General features: G+C 44.7%; 1 protein-coding gene across 1 annotated transcript in view; it reads right to left on the reverse strand.

The window, feature by feature from the left end:
* The window catches only part of LOC127580080 (dedicator of cytokinesis protein 2-like), a 1107748-nt gene that overhangs the window by 281691 nt on the left and 801572 nt on the right, over positions 1-24485 (reverse strand).

Below are 24485 nucleotides of genomic sequence, written 5' to 3' on the forward strand. Positions count from 1 at the left end.
ATGGACAGACAGATGACTGTGAACCAATCACTTTGGATAAAATAAACTAATACATACTACACAGGATGGCCTGGGCATTGCTGGCAGTTTTAGAAAATACCTGCGGTCAACAGAAAACTGAAGGAACAGAAGAGCTCAGAGGGGGAGATACCAGTGCCAGGTTCAACTCCATATTAAATCTGTTTCTCTTTCCACAAATGCTGCCTAACCTGCAGAGTATTTTCCAGTATTTTCTGTTTTTATTTTAGATTTCCAGCATCTGAAGTTCCTTTTATTTCAACTCTCTGCACAATGCTTTTGCTAGGTACCTTCTCTGTATGTCTTTAAAGAACCAATTGAAAAATATTAACATGGGAACCGAATTTAATCCTGGGAAAAGATTTTTTAAAACTTTTATCTTGCCACACTTAGAGTTCTGTACTCAGTTCTTCTGTCCAGGTTGAAGAAAAAATGTATGAAGAGTGCAGAGGTTGTCAAAAAGATTTATGAGGCCCTAACCACCACTAAGAGTTAATATCTATGAGGAAAGACTGAACAGATCAAGGCTTTTTCCATGACTTAGACCTGGCAGAGACTTTGAAATTATGAATGGGTTTGACAGGGTTGATGTAGAGAGAATACGTCCACTTGGGAGAGAGTTCAGTACTAAGGTCACAATGCAAGATAGATTCTGATAAATCCTTCCTGAATGGTCTGGTTTGAAGAAACTGGAGAAAAACAATCAGCTCTTATCAACATCAAGCCTATAAAGAACAGAAAAAAAACCAATAGTGAGGACCAAAGTGAGACTTGAACAAGCTGAAAATGTGGCACAGAGAGTAACCCGACGTGGTGCGAATCAGCACTGAACCAATCTCTGTGATGAGATTCGGACAGCCTCAGGCACTGGAAATCTAAAGGTCGTGCAGAATGGGCTGCAGAAAGCCTCAGGCTCTTCTGTCAACAAGGCTGCCCATCTTGCATCGCACAATGGTGAAATGATTAGAGGCAGAAGCACGTAGATATCCTCCTTGAGTTGAACTCTGCACGTAGCAAGAAAGAAACATCACCAACAAGTCACTGGACCAAATACCAATTCTATAGGCCATGCCAGAGTTAGATGTGGAGCCCTTTAAGTCAGTAAGGCCACTGCTTCATTATCAGATGGCAAGGACCACGAAACAGAAGAACAAAAGAACTAGGAGCAGGAGTCGGCCATCTGGCCCATCAAGCCTGCTCCCTCATTCAATAAGATCATGGCTGATCTGTCCGTGGACTCAGATCCACCTACCTGCCTTTTGCCCATAACCCTTAATTCCCCTACTATGCAAAAATCTAACTGTGTCTTAAATACATTTAATAAAATAAGATAAGATGTCTTTATTAGTCACAGGTACATTGAAACACACAGTGAAATGCATCCTTTTTTTGCGCAGAGTGTTCTGGTGGCAGCCCACAAGTGTCACCACGCTTCCGGCACCAACATAGCATGCCCACGACTTCCTAAGATGTACGTCTTTGGAATGTGGGAGGAAACCAGAGCACCTGGAGGAAACCCATACAGGCATACGGGGAGCACGTACAAACTCCTTACAGACAGTAGCCAGAATTGAACCTGGGTCACTGATGCCATAAAGTGTTACGCTAACTGCTACACTAATGTGCCTGCACTAATGAGGTAGCCTCCACTCCTTCCTCGGGCAGAGAATTCCACAGATTCACAACTCTCTGGGAAAAGCAGTTTCTCCTCATCTCCGTCCAAAATCTATTCCCCCAAATCTTGAGGCTATGTCCCTTAGTTCTAGTCTCACCTACCAGTGGAAACAACCTTCCTGCCTCTATCATATCTATTCCTTTCATAACTTTATATATTTCTATCAGATCCCCTCTCATTCTTCTGAATTCCAGCGAGCATAGTCCCAGATGACTCAATCTGTCCACATAGGCTAACCCCCTCATTTTCAGAACTAACCTGGTGAACCTCCTCTGCACTGCCTCCAAAGCCAGCGCATCCTCAAGTAAGGTATTCTGGCAGAAATCCTTAAAAGTGTTAAAAAAAAGTCTACTACCACACCTCCTCCAGCTGTTACATAAATGCGAGAAAAAGGGAAAGGTACCACAAGACATGCATGATTTAAACATCAGAGCTCTGAGCATTTACCTCTCATCCTTGAAGGAAACAAGGGAGATTGCAACATTACAGAGATAAGAACAGCAGGAAAAGTTTCTGCAGAGGTCATCTTGGGGCAGGTACCATCTTGGTGAGATATGCCTACCTGAAGTGTCAGTGTGGAGTCAGGACAGGGTCATAAATTGCAGCCTGATATTTAATATAGAACAGTACAGCACAGAAAACAGGCCCTTCAGCCCACAATGTCTGTGCCGAACACAATACCAAATCAAACTAAAACTCTTCTACCTCTCAATCTACCTCGTCATGGCCCTTGCACCTTATTGTCTCCCTGCACTGCACTTCCTCTGTAACTGTGACACTATATTCTGCATTCTGTTATTGTTTTTCTCTTTGTACTGCCTCAAAGTACTTCTGTTTTGGACTGGTCTGTGTGGATGGCATGCAAAACAAAGTTTTTCACTGTACCTCGGTACAGGTGACAATAATCAATTACCAATTACAGATCTTTCAAATGGACAGAATAAATGGACGTTAGAAAAGAATTTGGGTTTCATGGTTTTGTTAATAGACGAAAAAAGTGCAGAAAGTGTACAGCATTCATAATTCAAAGGTTAGCTCTCACAGTGGGTGTTAAATTCCATACTTTAGTAAGGTTGTCATGGGATTGGCCAGAAAGCTGTTAGATATAGGTATAGATAGATATTTTTTTATTAGTCACACGAACATCAAAACACACAGTGAAATGTGTCTGTTTGCATTGCTGTGCTGGGGGCAGCCCGCAAGTGTCGCCACTCTTCCAGCGCCAACACAGCATGCATGCAACTCCTAAACTGTACGTCTTTGAAATGTGGGAGGAAACCGGAGCACCCGGAGGAAACCCACGCAGACACGGGGAGAACATAAAAACTCCTTACAGACAGCAGTGGGAATTGAACCCGGGTCACTGGCGCTGTAATAGCGTTACGCTAACTGCTACACTGCAATGTACCAGGAATTAGGCTCTTACTAGACTTTTAAGAATGGGTAGTTTTCTGCAGGACAGAAGGTTCGAGAGGGGTTGGGGGGGGGTTATACAATAGAGAGGGTGCAGAGGAGGTTTACGAGGAGCAAGAACCGAGCTACCAGGGGAACTCAGTGGGCCAGGCAGCATCGATGGAGGGAAATGGACAGTTGACGTTCCGGGTCGAGACCCTTTTCCAAGGCTGGAGTGACTGGTAAGGCTGGAGTTGTCTACTTTGGAACAGAAGCAGCTGAGGGGAGACCTAACTGAGGTGCATAGGATTAGATGTGGTCTGGAGAGGATGAACAGGAAGGACTATTTCCCTTGAGAAAGAGGTTGAGAGCTAGAAAATGCAAATGTATGGGAGAAGGATTGGTGGGGAGTTGAGGGGAGAAAAAGTAACTAAAAGACTGACTGCAAGGGTTGTGTAGGCAGAAACACTCTTCATGTTTAAACGTTAGTTGGATGAGTCCTTCCAAGTGCCAATACCAGCAGAGGTAAAGACCTAGAACTGGGAAGTAGGGTTAAACTACAGGCTACTTTTCTGACTGCCATGAACACAACAGGCCAAATGACCTCCTTCTGTGCAATGCATGTCTCCGGTGCTGTGATTCCACAATTCAGGGGTGAGACAGGGAGATTTTCTTTCAACATCAAGCTGCTCCAGTTTGGAATGGAATCAGACATGCAGGAAGATCGACAGATACTTGAAGAGCGAGGGGGTGAGTGCAGAGGTGTAGGATTATTTGGATGACCCCTTCAAGGAGTTGCCACAGCCTTGTTGGGCTGATTGACCAGTGTCATGGAGTCATAAAGTCATACAGCAGGGTACAGGCCCTTTGGCCCAACTGGTCCATGCTGACCAAGATGCCCCATCCAAGCTAGTGACATTTGCCAGCATTTGGCCCATACTCCTCTGAACTTTTCCAATCCATGTACCTGTCCAACTGCCTTTTAAAAGTTGTTATTGTACCTTCCTCAACCACCTCCTCTGACAGCTCGTTCCGCATATATACCAACCTTTGTGCGCAAAATTTGGTCCTTAAGTTCCTATTAAATAACACAAGATAAGATATCTTTATTAATCACATGTACATTGAAACACACAGTGAAATGCATCCTTTTTTTGTATTACTGAGAATTTTCCGGGGGCAGCCCGCAAGTGTCTCCACGCTTCCAGCGCCAACATAGCATGCCTACAACTTTCTAACCTGTATGCCTTTAGAATGTGGGAGGAAACCGGAGCACCCGGAGGAAACCCACGCAGTTACAGGGAGAACGTACAAACTCCTTACAGACAGTGGCTGGAATTGAACCCGGGTCGCTGGTGCTGTAATAGCATTACGCTAACCACTGCACTACCAATCTTCCCCTTCTCACCTTAAACCTATGCTCTCCAGTTCTTGATTCTACAACCCTGAGAAAAAGGCTATGCATTCATCCTATCTATGCCCCTCATGATTTTATACACTTCTATAAGGTCACCCCTCAGTCTCCTATGCTCCAAGGACTAAAGTCCTAGCTGTCCAACCTCTTCCGATAACTCAATCCATCGAGTCCTGGCAACATCCTGGTAAATCTTTTCTGCACTCTTTCCAGTTTAATGACATTTTTTCTTTCACAGGGTGACCAAAACTGAACACAATACTCCAAGTGCAGCCTCACTAGTGTTTTGTACAACTGCACCATGACCTCCCAACGTTTACACTGCAAAATCAGCCTATGGATTTGCAGAGCCTTCACAATATTAACATTCCAAAGGCAAACCACAATGACAGAGTGAGAGAGATTGCAAACTAAACCCACAGAGCACACAACAGACAAACAATGGAAATAAAGCTCAATGATAAGCAAAGCACCATCAAACCAATCTCCTTCCAATTAACTTTGGCTGATTCTTCACCTAATTAATTTTTCAACATATGGTATACAATACAAAGACCTCAGGGATAAGAATTACATCCCAATCGTCGAACAGAATTTAGCTCACAACAGACAAGTTTTTTGCAATCAAAGGGCCACATTATTATCACCGATCTTTGATGATATTACATTGATGATACTTCCAAATCTGAGGCCTTTTCAGGATATATGTGATGCCGAGGGATTAAAATTCAAATCACAGCAACAAGAGATAAGATATTTACTTATTAGTCACACGTACATTGAAACACACAGTGAAATGCATCTTTTTGCATTACTGAGAACGTGCTGGGGGCAGCCCGCAAGTGTCGCCACCCTTCCGGCGCCAACATAGCATGCCCACAACTTCCTAACCCGTACATCTTTGGAATGTGGGAGGAAACCGGAGCACCTGGAGGAAACCCACGCAGACACGGGGAGAACATAAAAACTCCTTACAGACAGCAGCGGGAATTGAACCCGGGTAGCTGGCACTGTAATAGCATTACGCTAACCGCTACACTGCAACATACCAGGAATTAGGCTCTTACTAGGCTTTTAAGAATGGGTAGTTTTCTGCAGGATAGAAGGTTCGAGAGGGGTTGGGGGGGGGTTATACAATAGAGAGGGTGCAGAGGAGGTTTACGAGGAGCAAGAACCGAGCTACCGGAGGAACCCAGTGGGCCAGGCAGCATCGGTGGAGGGAAATGGACAGTCGATGTTTCAGGTCGGGACCCTTTTCCAAGGCTGGAGTAACTGGTAAGGCTGGAGTTGTCTACTTTGGAATAGCATTAAGCTAACTGCTACTCTACTGCTACTCTTCAAAAGATGAGCAAACATTGCGGTAAACTTGAGCACAAGAACAAAAGAACACAAGATAAGAGCAACACACAAAGGAGCTGGAGGAACTCGGTGGGTCAGGCGACATCTATGAAGGGAAATGGGCCGTCGATGTTTCGGGTCAAAACACTTCATCTGAAAGATCGAGGGGACATAGCCAGTATAAAGAGATGGAGGGAAGAGGTGGAGCAAGAGCTGGCAGGTGGATCCAAGTGATGGGGGTTGATAGGCAGATGAGGGAGGGGGGAGAGTGGGAGTGATGTCAGAAGCTGGGAGGTGATAGGTGGAACTGACAAAAGGCTGAAGAAGATGGAATCTGATAGGAGAGGACGGCGGAACATGGAATCAATGGAGGGAGGTGGGGGGCGGGGGAGGGGAAAGAGGTAGGGTGATGGGGGCTGGTGGATCAGGAGGGGGGAGAGAAAAAGGAAAAATAGGGGAAAAGGGACGGGGTGAGCAGATAACAGATATCTTTATTAGTCACATGTACATCGAAACACACAGTGAGATGCATCTTTCGCATAGAGTGTTCTGGGGGCAGCCCGCAAGTGTCGCCACGCTTCTGGCGCCAACATAGCACACCCACAACTTCCTAACCCATATGTCTTTGGAATGTGGGAGGAAACCAGAGCACCCGGAGGAAACCCACGCAGACACTGGGAGAACGTACAAACTCCTTACAGACAGCGGCCGGAATTGAACCCTGGTTGCTGGCGCTGTAATAGCGTTACACCAACCGCGACACTACCGTGCCTGCCCATTTACCAGAGGTTTGAGAATGTGATGTTGATGCCGCCAGGTTGGAGACTGCCCGGGCGGAACATGAGGTGCTGTTCCTTGAATTTTCATTTGGCCGTGACCTGGCAGTGGAGGAGGCCGTGGACAGACGTGTCAATGTGGGAATGGGAAGTGGAATTGAGATGGTTGGCCATCAGGAGATGCCGGCTGGCACGGCGTACGGAGTGAAATAGGAGCAGGAGAAGGCCACTCGGCCCCTCAAACCTGCCCCACCATTCAATATGATCATGGCTGATCTACCCCAGGCCTCAACTCCTCTTCTGTGCCAGTTCCCCATAACCCTCAATTTGTTAATCTTTCCAAATATTTATCAATCTCCACCTTAAATATATCGAAAGATAAGACCATAAGACATTGGTGCAGAATCAGGTCAATCAGCCCATCGAGTCTGCTCTGCCATTCGATCACGGCTGATTTATTTTTCCCTCTCAACCCCATTCTCCTGCCTTCTCCCTGTAACCTTTGACGCCCTTACTAATCAAGAACCTATCAACCTCCGCTTTAAATATACCCAATGACTTGGCCACAACAGCCGTCTGTGACAATGAATTCCACAGATTCCTCACCCTCTGGCTAAAGAAATTCCTCCTCATCTCAGTTCTAAAGGGTCGTCCTTCTGGCCTCCACCATCCTCTGGGGCAGATAATTCCGGAGATTCACGACCCTTTGAGAGTAGAAATTTCTGTGCACTCAGTTTTAGATGACTGACCCTTTATTTTATAGCTATGTCCTCCTTGTTCATGACTCTCCCACCAGTGAAAGCATCTGAACATCTGCCCTGTCAAAACCCTTTTGGATAAGTTTTAACAAGGTCACCCCTCATTCTCCTAAACTTCAATGTAAACACAAACCATCTAACCTCTCTAGATAGGACCATTTGGTTCTTCTTGTAACCATAGTGTGAAGCATAACATAAACTTCCAGTGTTGAGAGAATACATCTATTATTACATTCTCCAAGGTGATCTGAAACAAGGTGAAACAAAGTGACCCAGGTTCAATCCTGACTTCCGGTGTTGTCTGTGTGGATTTAGCATGTACCCCTTGTGACTTCCTAGGAAACCTGCTCAGGGTTCCTCCCACATCCCAAACATATCATATTGCGTTAGTGAGACTGCACTTGGAGTATTGTGTACAGTTCTGGTTGCTGTGCTGTAGGAAAGATGGGATTAAGGTGCAGAGAGTGCAATAGAGATTTACAAGGATGTTGCTGGGACTGGAGGCCTTGAGATATAAGGTGAAGCTGGACAGACCCATTAGAAACGGGATAGACCAACTGGATAGGTGAATGAAGGAGGCTGAGGGGTGACCTAAAAGAGGTTTATAAAATCACAAGGGGCAAAGAGAGGGTCGATAGTTACAGTCGTTTTCCCAGGGTAGGAAAGTCTAAAACTGGAGAGCATAGGTTTAAGGTGAAAGGGGAAATATTTAAAGGGGACCCGAGGGGCAACTTCTTCACAGGGTGGGTGTGTGGAGCGAGCTGCCGGAGGAAGTGGTAGAGGTGGGTACAATAACAACATTTAAATGCTATTTGGATAGGGACGTGGCTAGGAAAGGTTTAGAGATATATGGGCCAAACAAATGGGACGAACTTAGTTCGGCACCATAGTCGGCATGGACAAGTTGGGACGAAGGGCCTGTTTCCATGATGTATAACTCTATGACTCTATGTATAGCTTGGGAGGTTAATTATCCCTAGTATGCAGGTGAGTGGTAGAATTTGGGTAAATTTAATGGGATGTGGGGAGAATAAAATGGGATGAGTGCAGGATAAATATAACCGGGTGTTTGATGGTTTGCCCGCATGCAGTGCATTACGAAGGGCTAGCAGTACTCTTAAGGCTGAATGGTCTCTCTCTCTATGTCCTTCTACAAGCTTTGAAGTTGCTGGAGCAGGTTTCAGAGGTTGGAGGCTTGGCATTTCAGGAGGAGGTTCAGAAAGGATATGTTGATGGATCAAATAAGCTTTGGCTGCCAGAACTTGTAGACAAACAAAGCATTCTTCAGCAAACATGTCAAACAGCAGAGCAAACAAACGTCTATTTACAGAATTTATTTAAAGAGGTGTCTGCAAACTGCAACAACCATACAATATGCATAAAATATATCCCTGTTTCTTTTTTTGACATCAAGGACATCTCCAGGTGTGAATGGCAGGAGAATGTTCCATTGCCCTCCACACTTCCTGGGACGTAGACATCACTTTGATCAGTGGGAAGTGTCAAAGAGTCATGGAGTTATACAATACGTAAACGGGCCCTTTCCAAATTCGTTCTTGTCAACCAAGAAGGAGTCATCGAGTCATACAGAATGGAAACAGGCCCTTCGGCCCAACTGGTCCATGCCAACCAAAATGCCCATCTAAGCTAGTCCCATGTGCCTGCATTTGGCCTATATCCCTCTAAACATTTCCTATCCATGTACCTGTCCAACTGTCTTTAAAACATTGCAACTGTACCCATCTCTTCCCCTTCCTCTGGCAGCTCGTTCCATATACCCACCACTCTGAGTGGGAAAAACTTGCCCCTTAAGTCCCCTTTAAATCTTTCCCCCCTCACCTTCAACCTGTACCCTCTAGTTTATATTCCTATACCCTGCGAAAAAGACTACCTACACAATCTATGCCCGTCATCATTTTATAAAGCTACGTAAGGTCACCCCTCGGCCTCCTTCACTCCAGGGAAACAGTTCCAGCTCATCCAGTTTCTCCTTATAACTCAAGCCTTCCAGTCCTGGAAAAATCTGTGGGAATCTTTTCTGCACTCGCAGACAACCTCGACCCACTGCAATCCACCTACTGCCGAAACAGGTCCATGGCGGATGGTACCTCCCCGACCCTACACTCGTCTCTGGAGTATCTGGACAGTAAGACACCTACGTTGGACTATTGTTTATTGACTAAAGCTCTGCCTTCAACACTATGACTGCAAGCAAACTCATCACCGAACTCTCAGATCTGGGAGTCAACACTTCCCTTTGCAATTGGATCCTTGACTTCCTGACCAACAGACCGCAATCAGTAACGATAGGCAGCAACACCTCTGGCACGATTATTCTCAACACTGGTGCCCCACAAGGCTGCATCCTCAGCCCCCTACTCTACTCCCTATACACTCATGAATGCGTGGCCAGATTGTGTTCTAACTCCATCTACAAGTTTGCAGATGATGCCACCGTAGTGCGCTGTATCTCAAATAACAACAAATTGGAATACAGTTAGAAGATAGAGAGCTTGGTAACATGGTGTCATGACAACAACCTTTCCCTCAATGTCAGCAAAACAAAAGAGCTGGTCATTGACTTCAGGAAGCGGGGCGGTGTACATGCTCCCATCTACGTCAATGGTGCTGAGGTCGAGAGGGTTGAGAGCTTCAAGTTCCGAGGAGTAAACATCACCAGTAGCCTGTCCTGGTCCAAACACATAGTTGCCATGGCCAAGAAGGCTCACCAGTGTCACTACTTCCTTGGGAGACTTGAGAAATTTGGTGTGTCCCCATCAACCCTTACCAATTTTGATCGATGCACCATAGAAGGCATCCTATTTGGATGTACCATGGTTTGGTACGGCAACTGCTCTGCCCGTGGCCGCAAGAAACCAGAGAGTTGTGGACACAGCCCAGCACATCACGGAAACCAGCCTCCCCTCCATGGACTCTGTCTGCACTTCTCGCTGCCTCGGGAAAGCAGCCAGCATAATCAAAGACCCCTCAGACCCCAGATATTCTCTCTCCTCCCCTCTCCCATCGGGAAGAAGATACAAAAGCCCGAAGGCACATACCAACTTCATAGAACAGAACATTACAGCACAGTACAGGCCCTTCGGCCCATGCTGTTGTGCCGACCTTTTAACCTACTCTAAGATCTATCTAACCCTTCTCTCCCACACAACCCTCCATTTCTCTATCATCCATGTGCCTATCTAAGAGTCTCTTAAATGTCCTTAATGTATCTGCCTCTACCAGCACCCCTGACAGCGCGTTCCACGCACCCACCACTCTCTGTGTAAAAAACTTACCTCTGATATCCGCCCCGTACTTTCCTCCAAACACCTTAAAATTATGCTCCCTCGTGTTAGCCATTTCCGCCAGCAGATTGTTTTTGACTCCAGATTCCAGCATCTGTAGTCTCTTGTGACTCTCTGAACTATTTATATTCCTCCCAGTCCATAAACCTGTAGGTTATGGCTTCCAGTGCTCAGATACACTTCAAACAAAATGAGGGTTTGTATCTCCACCACCCCTTGAGGCAGTGACCAAGTCATCTGCTTTATATTAATGAACTTGTTTGAAGAATTAGCCAAGGCATTTTTGGTGTGGTGTGGTATGGTGGGATCTTTTTAATCCACCTGGAAGGGTTTGTGGGGAAAAATGGTTCAAATAAAAGATCACTTCTGTGATAGTGCACTGGAATGTGGGCCTGAACTTTATACCCAAATCTCCTGGGTGGGATTAAACCCTCGACCTATTAACCCAAAAGTGAAGAGGGTTACCATAGAGCCATGGGAGCCAAAAGTTGAGTTTGGCAAGGTGTGACCAATGGGAAACCAAGGCTTAGACTTTTACTGCAACATGATCACCATACACAAAAAATAGTAGCTGGAGTAGACCATCCAGACCCAGCAGCAGAGTCATGGACCCTCAGCTCTTCGATAGGAAACATCTATCATCAAAGATCCCTACCAGCTGGGCCATGCCATCTTCTCGCAGCTTCCATTCGGCAGGAGGTACAGAAGTCCCACATCATCAGGTTCAAAAACAGCCATGTTTCTTGAACCAACCTGCACAACCCTAATCACTTCCTCAGTATGGCAACATTATGACCACTTTGCACGAAAATGGACTACCTTTGTATTTTTTGTTCTAATTGCGTTCTTTCTTGTAAAAATTGTGTATAATTTCTGTTTAATATGTTTTTCTTGTGAATGCTGCTTATCTGATGCTATGTGCCTGTGATGCTGCTGCAAGTAAATTTTTCAATGCACCTGTGCACACATGTACTTGTGCATATGATAATAAGTTCAACTTTGACTTTCGACTTCCAATCCTGGTTGATCCATTTTTCCCCTGATCCAAATATTTCTCACTTCCCTTGGCATCCATAAATATATTGATCTTACTATTTTAATCACAACTGAACATCTAAAGCCCAATGGGCCAGGGATTTCCAAACATTTACAACCTTGTGCATAAAGAAATTACCTTGGACTGAAATGGCCAACTGCTTATCCTCAATTGGGAGTAAGGGAAATTCCAGGAAGAGCAATGAGAAAAAAGAAAATTGAAGGTTATATCAGAGCTATATCAGGGCCCGTTCCTGTACTGTTCTATATTCTATGTTCTAGTCACTGTCGAGGGGAGATGGTCAAAGAATTATGCAAGAAGGTGGATGGTACAGTACATAATGCAAGTAACCGCACAGTGTAATGAATTGACCTGTACGATCAGTATGCAAGACAAGTTTTTCACTGTACCTCAGTACAAGTGACAATAATAAACCAATAGCAATACCAAATAGAAGTGAAACTCTCAAAAATGTTTCTTGCAACAATTTCTTTCACTAATCTAAAGTCCTATTTGAAAAAGAAAATCCATCTGTGCTTTGGCTGCTGGTCGATAGCGAGGATTCAATAGTAAGTAAATTGCCAAACAATTCTGGCGTAATTGAGTGAAATCCACATGGACAACAAAAGCAAATGAAAGACATCTTTTGTGGTAATGATGCACCACTTTGAGAGTCATCTTGTACAAACAGATCTCCTAGGTATTTCCCAGGCTAATCTAAGTGTACATTTCCCAAAGGGACTCCTATAATATTAACATGCTAGGTTGCACAGATGTGGGGTTTGCTCAATGAACTCAACATGAATTTTTAAAAAGTAATTTTCAGTTTTGTTCAAGGTTCAACGACCTGAAATGTTACCTCTGTTTCTCTCCCTGCAGATGTTGCCAGATCTGTTGAGTGTCCCCAGAACTTCCTCCTGCTTTTGATTCAGATTTCAAGCACGTGCAGTTTTTTGATTTCCATTCATTGTCTACCCCTACTTGTCCTTGGTGGTGAGCCACCTTCCAGACCTGTCACAGCTTGCATGGTTGAATTTGTAGCTGAGATGCTGTTCATCCCAGAGCTCCAGGGAATTTCAGCTGGATACACACATCCGAATATTGCAAATGATGGAACATCAGGAAAACCCACACTGTTCTCCATTTAATAACACAGCATTCCTCCCATTGATATCAATTCATTTAATAGTGTCATGATATACACAAGACACCAAGTACAGAGAGTTAACATAGAACATAGAACAGTACAGCACAGGAACAGGCCCTTCGGCCCACGATGTTGTGCCGAACTAATTAAACTGGTAATTAAATGCCTAATTAAATTAATCCCTTCTGCCTGTATATAGTCCATTTCTCTCCATTTTCTGCATATTCATATGCCCTATCTAAGGGTCTCCTAAATGCCTCTGTTGTATCTGCCTCCACCACCACCCCTGGCAGCGCATTCCAGGCACTCACCACTCTCTGTGTGAAAAAACTTACCCCACACATCTCCTATGAACTTACCCCCCTCTCAACTTAAATGCATGCCTTCTAATATTAGACATTTCAACCCTGGAAAAAAGATAGCAGTTGTCTCATCGATCAATGACTCTCATGATTTTATAAACTTCTATCAGGTCTTCTCTCAGTCTCCACCGCTGCAGAGAAAACAGCCTAAGTTTATCTCACCCCTCCTCATAGCACATGCCCTCTACTCCAGGCAGCATCCTGGTAAACCTCTTCTGCACCTTCTCCAAAACTTCCACAGCCTTCCTGTAATGGGGCGACCAGACCTGAATGCAATAATCTAGATGTGACCGAACCAGAGATTTATAAAGCTGCAACATAACTTCCTGACTCCTGAACTCAGTTCTCCGATAAAGGCAAGCATGCCACATGCCTTCTTTACCACTGCATGAACTTGTGTGGCCACTTTCGGGAACCGATGGACTTGGACCCCAAGGTCCCTCTGTACATCAATGCTGTTGAGGTTCCTGTTATTAACTGTGTATTTTCCCTTTGTATTTGATCTCCCAAAGTGCAACACCTCACACTTGTCCGGATTAAACTCCAAGTGCCATTTCTTTGATAAGATAAGATAAGATCTTTATTAGTCACATGTACATCGAAGCACAGAGTGAAATGCATTTTTTGCGTAGTGTTCTAGGGGGCAGCCCACAAGTGTCACCACGCTTCCAGCGCCAACATAGCATGCCCACAACTTCCTAACCTGTACGCCTTTGGAATGTGGGAGGAAACCAGAGCACCCGGAGGAAACCCACGCAGACACGGGGAGAACGTACAAACTCCTTATGGACAGCGGCCGGAATTGAACCCGGGTCGCTGGCGCCGTAAAGCGTTACGCTAACCGCTACACTACTGTGCCTGCCCACCTACAACTGATCTTTATCCCACCATATCCTTTGGCAATCTTCTACACAATCCACAACACCACCAATCTTTGTGTCATCTGCTTCAAGCTTCAAGTTCCTGGGCATCAACATCTCACAGGATCTATCCTGGGCCCAACACATTGATGCAATCATGAAGAAGGCACGCCAGAGGTTCCACTTCATTAGGGACTTGAGGAGATTTGGTATGTCACCAGAGATAAGGAATCTTATCTTATCTTATCTTACCATTGGGGAGGAGGTACAAGAGCTTGAAGACCCACATTCAACATTTCAGGAACAGCTTCTTCCCTTCTGCCATCAGATTTCTGAACGTTCCATGAACACTACCTCGTCATTCCTCTTTTGCACTATTTATTTATTTTTGTAACTTTTTTAAAGATCTTTATTAGTCACATGTCCATCAAAACACACAGTGAAATGCATCTTTTTGCATAGAGTGCTCTGGGGGAAGCCCGCAAGTGTCCGGCACCAACAATAGCATGCCCACAACTTCCTAACCCGTACATCTTTGGAATATGGGAGGAAACCGGAGCATCCGGAGGAAACCCACGCAGACACGGGGAGAATGTACAAACTCCTTACAGACAGCAGTGGGAATTGAACCCGGGTCGCTGGCGCTGTAATAGTGTTGTGCTAACTGCTACACTACCATGCCTGCCGAATTACTTATAGTAATTTTTATGTCTTTACATCTTGCACTGTACTGCTGCCGCAAAACAACATGTCAGTGATAATAAACCTGAATCTGATTCTGATCTGCAAAGTTACCAACTCATGTTTTCTTCTGTCATATATACTATATGTATGTAAAATTCACAAACAGCAGAGGTCCCAGTACGGATCCCTGCAGAACACTACTAGTCACAGACCTCCAAGCAGAAATGAAGAAAGATGGAGTGGCAGGCATAATAGTGCAGTTCTCCATTTTACTGTCATTTCTATTCTGTCACATGATGTGAGTGTTACTGGCTGAGCTGACACTCATTGCCCATTGCCCTTGATGGCTTCGTAAGTAATTAAGAGTCAATTACATTGCTATCTGTCTGTAGTCACATACAGCTTGACCAGGTAAGGACAACAAGCCTCTTCACTTCCAAGACATTCATGAACCAGATGACACTAAAGTTTTAATTCCAGTTTTATTTAATTCTCTGAATTTAAATTCTCCAGATGCTTCTGTGAGATGTAAACTCATGTCTAAGTTTCATTATTCCATGCCTCCCACTCATGAGATCAATCTCCTAACCATTTTGTGACCCCACTCGAATCCGACTGTGGGTCACTGGAAACAAACAAGATGCTGGAGGAAATCAGCGGGTTGGGCAGCATCTGTGGAGGGAAATGGCCCCAACCTCTGTCGCTATTTCCACTCTCCCCTTCTCTACCTGCCTATCACCCCCATCACAACTGCGTCCACCTATCGCTTGCTAGCTCCGGCTCAACCTTATTTATATTGGCTATCTGGGTCCTGGGACTCAACACCTCCCTTTGCAACTGGATCCTTGACTTCCTGACAACAGACCGCAATCAGTGAGGATAGGCAGCAAAACCTCTGCCACAATTATTCTCAACACTGGTGCCCCACAAGGCTGCATCCTCAGCCCTCTTTTCTACTCCCTATGGACTTATGACTGCATGGCCAGATTCTGCTCTAACTCCATCTACAAGTTTGCAGGTGATACCACCATGGCAGGCCATATTTCAAATAACGATGAGTCGGAGTACAGGAAGCAGACTGTGAGCTTACTGACACGGTGTCATGACAACAACCTTTCCTTCAATGTCAGCATAACAAAATAGCTGGCCATTGACTTCAGGAAGGGGAAAAGGGGGGGGGGGTACACATGCTCCTGTCTACATTAATGATGTTGAGGTCAAGAGGGTTGAGAGCTTCAAATTCCTCAGAGTGAACATCACCAATAGTCTGTCCTGGTCCAATCACCTAGATGCCATGGCCAAGAAAGCTCACCAGCACCTCTACTTCCTCAGGAGGCGAAAGAAATTTGGCATGTCCCCGTTGACCCTCACCAACTTTTATCGATGTACCATAGAAAGCATCCTATCTGGATGCATCACAGCTTGGTATGGAAACTGATCTGCCCAAGATCTGCACAAAACTGCAGAGTCGTGGACACAGCTCAGCACATCACGAAAACCAGCCTCCCCACCCATGGACTCTGTCTACACTTCTCACTACCTTGGCAAAGCAGCCAACATAATCAAAGACCTCACCCACCCAGGACTTTCTCTCTTCTCCTACTCCCATCGGGCAGAAGATACAAAAGCCTGAAAGCATGTACCACCAGGCTCAAGGGCAGCTTCTCTCCCGCTGTTATAAGACTACAGAACAGTTCCCTAGTACGATAAGATGGACTCTTGATCTCACATTCTTTCTCGTATTGGCCTTGCACCTTATTGTCTACCTGCACTGCATTTTCTCTGTAATTGTTACGCTTTATTCTGCATTCTGTATTGTTTTACTTTGTTCTACCTCAATGCACTGTGTAATGAATCGATCTGCCTGAATGGTATGCAAGACAAGTTTTACACTGTGACAACAATAAACCAATTCCAATAAACCAATTCCAATTACATTATCAAACAGGTGGCAGTGCCTGTATTGTGCTGTTGCCACAATGTCTTACGTTTATCTCTCTAGTGAAACCAGGTGTTGGTTATCCTGCAGCAAAACAACAAATTTCATGACAGATAAGTCAATGATAATAAAGAAGAACAAAGGACTGCAGATGCCGGAATCTAGATGAAAACACTACAATGCTGGAGGATAATAAACCTGATTCTGATTCTAAGGTGGTGCCACAAGCACTTTATTTGGAGGAGGACTTTGCTGCAGTTAGCTTTCCTTGCCAATCACATCTTTCCAGAGCTTTATGTCCTTTCTGACCCCAGCACTGAAACCACCCAGGAGGATCAGTTTGTGTCCCCTAGGGATCCAGGCCAGGGTTTTCCAACGTTGGAAGAAAAGTCCTTCTCGACCTTCAGAGCTGGGCCTTTACTCTGAGACTGTGATCTGCTGGCTTTGGGTTAGAGTGAACTAGAATGTCATGATGGATCTTCATTAGTAAATTGGTAATTGGTTTACTATTGTCACATGTACCGAGGTACAGTGAAAAACATTGTTTTGCATGCCATCCATACAGATCATTTCATCTCATCAGTGCATTGAGGTAGTACAAGGGAAAACAATAACAGAATGCAGAATAAAGTGTTAAAGTTACAGTGAAAGTCCAGTGCAGGCAGACAATAAGGTAAAAGGCCATGACGGGGTAGATTGTGAGGTCAAGAGTCCATCTTGTCATACTAGGAGGAGTACATTCCACAGGAGGAGTCACTGAGATGTCAGAATCATGATAACAAAGCCCTTATCTGATGGTCTTTCCACCAAGGCAGGCTAACTCAAAATGGAGAGCAAGAACCACCATTGACCTTTTTCCTTATCTAGTCCAGAAATGAGCCCACTCACTGACACCTAGTGAGAACAGTTAATCTCAAGTCTGCTTCCTGCAACATGTCTCTGTGCCCTTTCTCATCTCCCTCTGCTCCCTCTCGCTTGTTCTATCTCACTTTCCATTCCATCGTTCGAATGCCAGCTTGAAATGTGTAGGCTTGACTGGGTTGTAGGAGTGGGAGAGGATGTCAAGTTCTGTGCACTTAAGGCAATTAACAGACAGGAGGAGAGGAAGAAGCTGCAGTTGAAGGAGACAAAAACACCCATAAGTGTCAACAAGAGTTCTCTCGAAAAGAAGATGATGCCCATTTGTTGCAGTATTAACAGAAGGCTTTTTTTCAGGAGTTATTTTAGGCCATGGAGTATACTTTAGGGTAGATTTCAATTGATACTTAGCTGTTAAAATATGATTTCACATCAATCTGTACTCCTTGATGCTTGTGTACAAATGAGGGGGTGAGTTGGTGAGAAGTATTTCTGTGATGTATAAGGCTTCATCGTCAAACAGAATTTAACACTGAGTAAAATGGAGATATTAGAACAGAAGAGGGGAGGTTGGTTAATAGGGGAGAGTTTGTGGGTTCCCAGGGAAAGAAAGAGCCTCAGGAAATTTCAAGACATCAGTCAGAATTGAAATTCTTTTCAAGAACTGACATGGAAATGTATGAGGGAAATCCTGTAGGCATTGTCTCCTTGGACTTCATAATGCTGGTTCTGTCAGAAGGTAGAAGATGTAGTACTGGAGGAATCTGAAATGTAGGATTAAGAATTGACCGCAAAAAATAGAGGATACGATTATAGCTCTGTTTTTTATTTCAGTGATTGCCTTTACTGAAAGGATTCACCAATGGCAAAGTGTGAGTGTTACTTCAAAACAGAGATTGACTAATTCTAGATAACAAAGGAAAGTGATTTAAAGGTAGGGAAGGTAAATGGTGTTTGTGAAAGTAGAACATTGAACATAGAACACAGAACAGTGCAGCACAGGACCGGCCCTTTGGCCCACAATGTTGTGTCAAACTAATTAAACCAACAACTCTAATTAATCTCACCCCTCTTCCCTGCACTTTGGCCATGTAAGAGATAAGATAATATCTTTATTAGTCACATGTACATTGAAACACACAGTGAAATGCATCTTTGCATAGAGTGTTCTGGGGGAAGTCTGCAAGTGTCGCCACGCTTCTGGCGCCAACATAGCATGCTCACAACTTCCTAACCCATATGTCTTTGGAATGTGGGAGGAAACCGGAGCACCCAGAGGAAACCCACACAGACACAGGGAGAATGTACAAACTCTTTATAGACAGCAGCCGGGATTGAACCCAGGTCGCTGGCATTGTAATAGCATTATGCTAACCGCTGCACTACCGTGTCTCCCTCCCTTCTCTGCATATTCATGTGCCTATCTAAGAGTCTCCCAAAAGCTCCTCTGCTATCTGCCTCCACCACCACCCCTGGCAGTGCATTCCAGGCACCCACCACTCTGTATAAAATACTTGCCTCACTCATCTCCTTTGTACTTACCTCCTCTCACCTTAAGTACATGCCCTCTCGTACTGGACATTTCAATCCTGGGAGAAAAGATGCCAGCTGTCTACCCTATCTATGCCTCACATAATTTTATAAACCTCTATCAGATCTCCCCTCAGCCTCTGCCGCTCTAGAGAAACCAGCCCCAGCTTGTCCAACCTCTCCTCTTAGCGCATGTCCTCCAAACCAGGCAGCATCCTGGTAAACCTCATCTACATCCTCTCCAAAGCCTCCACTTCCTTCCTATAACGAGGTGACCAGAATTGAATGCAATACTCTAAATGTGACCTAACCAGAGTTTTATAAAGCTGTAACATAATTTCCTAGCTCTCGAACTCAGTGCCTTGACTAATGAAGGCAAGAATGCCATACACCTTATCACCCTATCAACCTGCGCAGACAATTTTAGGGATCCCAAGATCCCTTTGTTTATTAAGCTGTTAAGGATCCTGCCATGAACTGTGTCTCTTTATGTTGGATTTCCCAAAGTGCAGCATCTCAGACGTGGTAGAATGACAGAGCAGGCATAAGGGGCCAACTATTCCTATACTTAAATTTGTATCGAAGTATCTTCTATGCTGACTCCTGGTTTCTTGCCGGGCTTCGCTGCTCTATTCATTTGATCTTTTTCCTTTGGACTGGCCTTCTTCCCCTTCGAGATTTTTATTCTTTTTTATTCTTAGCTTTTCTTTTCCTTACCAACAATGGTTGTTATGCCTGTCACTAAAAGCAGTGTTCTTACCTCCATCTCACTAACAACAACAGCAGCAAACGATTAGTAAGTGGAACTTAATCATTGGAGATTTGTCAAGTGATAATGAACAATTGATTAACTGAAAACAGTCCAGGGGGATTCATAGTTCATTTAACAATTAAAATGTTACACAATCACAATAATCTTATCAGAATATAAATGGTTTCCTTCCTATCCTTTGCAGACTACAGTCAGATAACCTTACAGTGAATAGATTTCAAATTTAATCCAGCACCATGGACAACTCTTTCCATCCAAGGCAGCCCTTTGAAACAAGCCTTAAGTCCAATAAACCTGGTGCAAAAGTCAGGACAAATGGCTTTCCCCAGAGAATATTGAAAATGTGTACTTGTTCCCACAAAGAGTAAAGGTGCTGGAGACAGTCATTTATGGAGAAAATGGATAACTGCATGAGTACTTAAGTAGGTGTGACCTCCAAATTCTTGAATCCTCCTCCAGGGGAAAGATCCACCTCCATTTTAACTGCCAAAGTTCTCCATTGAGGTCAGCTCCCATTCTTCCAAATCAGTAAATTGGTTTATTATTGTCACATGTACTGAAGTACAGTGAAAAACTGTTTTGCATACCATCCATACAGCTCATTTCATTACAACAGTGCATTGAGGTAGTCCTAGGTAAAACAATAGCAGAATGCAGAATAAAGTGTTACAGATAGAGAGAAAGTGCAGTGCAGGTAAACAGTAAGGCACAAGGCCATAATGAGGTGGATTGTGAGGTCAAGAGTCCATTTTATCGTACAAGGGGACCATTCAGTAGGCTTATAACAGCAGGATAGAAGTTGTCCTTGAGCTTGGTGGTACGTGCTTTCAGGCTTTTGTATCCTCTGCCCGATAGGAGGGGGAGAAGAGAGAATGTCCAGCATGGGTGGGGTCTTTGATTATGTTGGTTGCTTTACTGAGGCAGCGAGAAGTGTGGACAGAGTCCATGGAGGGGAGGCTACTTTCCGTGATGTGCTGGGCTGTGTCCACAACTCTCTGAAGTTTTTTATGGTCTTGGGCAGAGTAGTTACCATACGAAGCTATAATGCATCTGGATAGGATGCTTTCTATGGTGCATTAATAAAAATTGGTGACGGTCGATGGCAACATGCCAAATTTCTAACAACTAGAGAACAGAGTTAATTGGAAGAAATGAGGGGAAAGGGAGGTGGCTCCTGTCATAAAGTCACAGAGTGCGACAGCCTGGAAACAGGCCCTTTAGCCCAACTGGACCATGCTGACCAAGTTGTCCAACTGAGCTAGTCCCATTTGCCTGCATGTGGCCTATATCTCTCTAAACCTTTCCTAATTACAGTGCCAGCAACCCAGGTTCAATTCCAGCCATTGTCTGTAAGGAGTTTGTATGTTCTCCCTATGTCTGCGTGGGTTTCCTCCAGGTGCTCTGGTTTCTTCCCACATTCCAAAGACGTATGGGTTAGGAAGTTGTGGGCATGCTATGTTGGCGCTGGAAGTGTAGCAACACTCGTGGGCTGCCCCCAGAACATTCTACACAAAGATGCATTTCACTGTGTGTTTCGATGTACATGTGACTAATAAAGAAATCTTATCTATTTACCTGTTCAAATGTCTTTTAAACGCTGTAATTGTACCCACCTCTACCACTTTCTCTGGCAGCTCGCTCCTAATACTTACCACTCTCTGTGTGAAAAAGTTACCCCTCGGGTCCCTTTTAAATCTTTCCCCTCTCACTTGAAACCTATGCCCTCCAGCTTTGGACTCTCCTACCCTGGGAAAAAGACTTTGACGATTCACAAGGTCACAAGACAAAGGAGCAGAAGTAGGCCATTCGGCCCATTGAGTCTGCTCCATGAGCTAAACTAATACTATTCCTATCTAGCCCAGTTTCCGGACTTATCCCCATATTCCTTGATAGCTTGACTAAGTAGATACCTATCAATCTCCTCCTTAAATGCCCCCAATGATTGGGCCTCTACAGCTGTATGTGGCAAAGAATTCCACATATCCATTACCCTCTGGCTAAAGAAATTTCTCCTCATTTCTGTCTTAAGCCAGTACCCTCTAATTCTAAGATTGTGCCCTCTAGTCTTGGACTCACCCACCAGGGGAAACAGCTTAACTACATCTCCTCTGTCCAGTCCTTTCAACATTCGAGATGTTTCTATGAGGTCTCCTCTCATTCTCCTGTACTCTAATGAGCACAGTCCAAGAGCCGACAAATGCTTATCATAAGTAAGCCCTTTCATTCCGGGAATCGTCCTCATAAAACTTTTCTGAACCCTCTCCAACATCAGTACATCCTTCCTAAGATACGGGGCCCAAAACTTACCTATGTCCCTCATGATTTGATGAACCTCTATGACTTATAGTCACCCCTCAGCCTCCTATGCTCCAGGGAAAAAAAAGTCCCAGCCTATCCACTGCTCAGAATTCAGACCCTCCTGTCCCGGTAACATCCTCATAAATTTGTTTTGCACCCTTTCCAGTTCAATGACATCCTCCTTCTCACAGGGCGACCAGAACAGTACGCAATACCGAATGTGGCCTTATCAACCAGAAGCCATAGAAAGGGTGCAGAGGAGATTTACAAGGATGCTGCCTGGAATGCGGAGCATGCCTTATGAAGGCAGATTGAGGGAACTCGGCCTTTTCTCCTTGGAGCGACGGAGGATGAGGGGGGACCTGATAGAGGTGTATAAGATGATGAGAGGCATTGATCGGGTGGATAGTCAGAGGCTTCTCCCCCAGGGCTGAAATGGTTGCCACAAGAGGACACAGGCTTAAGGTGCTGGGGATTAGGTATAGAGGAGATGTCAGGGGTAAGTTTTTTACTCAGAGAGTGGTGAGTGCATGGAATGGGTTGCCGGCAATGGTGGTAGAGGTGGATACGATAGGGTCTTTCAAAAGACTGTTGGATAGGTACATGGAGCTGAGTAAAATAGAGGGCTATGGGTAAGCCTAGTAATTTCTAGGGTAGGGACATGTTCAGCACAGCTTTGTGGGCCGAAGGGCCTGAATTGTGCCGTAGGTTTTTCTATGTTTCTATGTTTCTAACGTCTTGTACAGCTGCAACATGACATCCCAGAGTTATACAGCCCGCAAACAGGCCCTTCAGCCCAACTGGTCCATGCCGGCCAAGTTGCCTCTTCCACTTCCTCTGGCAACTCATTCCCTCCCCAACAGCAACATGGGAGAACTGCAACAGTTCAAGCTCACCAGCACTTTTTCAGGGGCAGTTAGGGATGGACAATAAATGCCACTTTTGCCAGAGATGGCCACGATACAAAATACCAGATAGAACATAGAAGAGTACACCACAGTAACAGGCCCTTCGGCCCAGAATGTCTGTGCCGAACACGATACCAAACTTAAGTAAATCCCTTCTGCCTGCACATGATCCATATCCCTCCATTCCCTGCATATTCATGTGTCTATCTAACTGCCTCTATCGTATCTGCCTCCACCACCACCTCTGGCAGCGCATTCCAGGCACCCACCACCCTCTGTGTAAAAAAACTTGCCCCACACATCCCCTTTAAACTTTCCCCCTCTCACCTTAAATGAATAGAGCAAAAAGAAAACCCTGTCTGAAGATGATACTTACTGTCTCATTAAAACCATAGAACCATAGAAAACTACAGCACAGAAAACAGGCCATTCGGCCCTTCTAGTCTGTGCTGAAAAGAGGGTGAAATGACAGTTCCTATTTATTCCACCTTTAGACATGCTCTCTCCTGTGGATTCTCTTGTCTAAACATCATTCTATTATTTATTTATTTGTTTTTGTGGGGGGGTGGGGGGGGGAAGTTTCTCAGGACACTTGACTTGTCACTGCCAATTACAGTGTTTCTGAGTATCAGGGTGATGTGGTTGTGAATAAATGTGGAACTTCAGTTTTCTTTCCAGAGTATCACGAAGAAAATCAAATCTCCAATGCAGTCTAGGGCACCTTGCAGTCGAGTTTATCTCCCAAAGAATCTGATCAAGAAGTTTCTCTTTCCCTAATCTGCTATTGACATAGACAGCCTTTCTTTCTCAGCTGGTGAAGAGGAATAATTTGGCTTAAAGCAGCCACTTCCTTAACCGTAGGATGACCTGCAGTACTTAACAACGTGTGAAGTACCACTGAAGCATCGTCACACTTGCAATGTGGGAAACTCAGCAGGCAATTTGCAGACAAAGTTCATTGAGGATGCTCTGAACACTCCGCCTGACCACTGTCACCCATTTCTGAAATTCAGCTCAATTGAATTCCATAGAACTAAGCGACATTAAGGACCCCCACCATCTGGGCCATGTCTTCTTCTCATTACTACCATCAGGCAGGAGGTACAGGAGCCTGAAGACCCACACCTCAAGGTTCAGAACAGTTTCTTCCCCACTGCCATTAGATTCTTGAACCGACCTGAAAAACCCTAATTCTACGTCAGACTATATTCCCTCAACTTGCACTAATATCGTTATGTTTGGTATTGGTATTGGTATTGGTTTATTACTGCCAATGTACCGAGGTACAGTGAAAAGCTTGTCTTACAAACTGATCATACAGGTCAATTCATTACACAGTGCAGTTACATTGAGCCAGTACAGAGTGCATTGATGTAGTACAGGTAAAAACAATAACAGTACAGAGTAAAATGTCA

This window comes from Pristis pectinata, chromosome 2 (assembly GCF_009764475.1).
Source record: "Pristis pectinata isolate sPriPec2 chromosome 2, sPriPec2.1.pri, whole genome shotgun sequence".
Taxonomy (NCBI): domain Eukaryota; kingdom Metazoa; phylum Chordata; class Chondrichthyes; order Rhinopristiformes; family Pristidae; genus Pristis; species Pristis pectinata.